A 2,525-nucleotide genomic window follows, 5' to 3' on the forward strand; every position below is an offset into this window, starting at 1 on the left:
ATACAAAAGCCCCATTCTGGGTGGATATCAATTTAGCTTATAGTTAAAACCACTACATCCAATTCAGTTAGCAAAAACACTAATTACTATACATTCCATGTCAGCATGAATCAATGCCTTGCATGAGATTGATTTTCTTATAACATGTCCAACTTATAACTTTCCACTATAACATTATGTTGCTGTGTCGAATGTTTAAAAAAACAGCACATTGCATGAGGGGGGATGCTATCAAAATCCCAGCAGTTGGCAGGTCAGGGTTAGGCTGCGGAAGGGGTGAGTTAGGGTTAGGCATAGAAGTAGGGTTAAAATACTTATGGGGATCCGTCGGGATTCTGTCTGTCAGGATTGCGCTCTTTGGGGCAGGATGTAATAGAGTCCAATTACGTTGATGTTTTTTTTAAAGAGGAAGTCATTTTTAAGGCAAAACGTCTGAACTTGGCCGGCATTCCACACATTGGGCGAACTCGGACTCTATTACATCCCGCCCATCGTCTTTTGACTATTGGGATCCCGCATGACACCCACATGAGGGTGTTAAAGTTTTATATTTTGTAACAGCCTGCAATCTATTTGTAGTGCAATTATGATGCTGTCCTGAGATCTGTATATTGTATCATGTAAACATAACATGCCAACATGCTGCATGTCAACATTACAACCATGTCAGTATTCACATGTTGATGTGATACATGTCAACCGAACATACTGTACCACACCTCATTTATTAGCAGGCTAAGTAATCTGCAATCATTTTCATTTACAGTACATGCCATTTTCTGTCTACAAAATGTATTTTAAATAGTTTTTATACTATAGGTCTGGTTATAAAGACAGAGTAATAGGCAGGATAATTCTACATAAAATATTATGTTGCTGTGATTATTCAGTTAAAAAAGAAGTCTTATTTTTACGTGCAAAAGAGTTCAGCACATTTTGACAGCTTCAAATCCCATACATACTTCCTCGGTTAGAAATCAGCAGGAGGTATAACCACACTTCAAAAGGATTTCTCAGCTAGAAGTATACAAAACTTCTTTTTATGTCAAAAGTCTGAAACCCACTATGAATGCGGTGGAGGGGTTATCACTTCTACTACCACCTGTAATCATTAGTACAGGTACTTAGCAAGGATGGAAATTATGCAAGAACAAAACTATGATGCCTGAACGTCTTTCAGGATGCAAAGACAATCTGCTGAGCATCAGCCCAACTATTATTTACTATCATTGCTGCAGTGCAGTAGTCAAAGCAGCTGATTAGCAGATAAAAGCAACCTTTATACTGGGTGGGGAATGAGCACTCAGGTTTATACACACACACACACACACACACACACACACACACACACACATACACATATTAATATATTGTATGTATGTATATATATATATATATATATATATATATGTCAAGCAGCTCAGCCGGCACTCTGTCACAAAAACAAATTGCTCCGGTGCTCCATCAACTTAGATAAACACAATTCACTATAAAAACGATGGCACTCTGAGACTTGAATAGTTGTAGCATATACAGATGTGTCCACTTTCATCTTTGCTTTTTTTCTGAATTTGGCACAACATGCAAAACACGGCTAAGCTGTTTTTCACGAGTAGTGAGTGGAAGGATTTTAAAATGTTTATTTGCCATAATAGAATATGTATAAAGTAACATATTAAAGAAGCAAATTAAGAAAAATCACAAAGCATGGCTAAATCTCTGAATCTATGGCATGCAAGACAGTGCCATACATGGCGGGATGTATGTGGACACGTCTGTAGGTGTATTAAACAACCAACGCTTCAGGGTGCAACCCCCTTTGTCAAGATCACACCAAACGTTATATGCTGCAACTATTCAAGTCTCAGAGTGCCATCGTTTTTATGGCGAATTTTATTTTATATATATATATATATATATATATATATATATATATATATATATATAGGAACCTACTGCAATATTTCTCTGTTTGATAGTGGTTTCACAGGGTGGTGTCCAAACCGTATATTTTTACACAAACCATCTTCCTTCATTCATGTTGTATTCCACATACAAAACCGACAAATGAAGTGTAACGCTGAAATGAATATGTCCCTAACACAAAGTGTGTAGTTCACAGATAAATAGTTTTGATAAATTGGCCCATTACTGCATACGTAGTGCTTTAATGTGTGATTCATATGTCTATCAACTATTTCTGTGGCATATGGACACAAATGTTATTTCTTGCATGAGAAATTTCATAGTACAGTAATTCAATTGCTCACATGACAACAATTCCTCAACCATGTCCTTTGGTATTTTCTGACTACACAAAACACATCATTGATAGAATGGATGAGCTATCACAGTTCCAGGAAACAGATAACAGACTAGAGTTCCATATTATCTGAATAGAAGATAAATGTCAGTTCAATCCAAATACCTTAGAAGTAACGCAGATGTTAGATAAAATCACATGTGTAGGAATAAACCAGTAAAGCGATTGCCTATTTGGAAGTTATTGGGTGCCGATTCAGCAA

The sequence above is a fragment of the Pseudophryne corroboree genome, chromosome 1, assembly GCF_028390025.1.
Source record: "Pseudophryne corroboree isolate aPseCor3 chromosome 1, aPseCor3.hap2, whole genome shotgun sequence".
NCBI lineage: Eukaryota > Metazoa > Chordata > Amphibia > Anura > Myobatrachidae > Pseudophryne > Pseudophryne corroboree.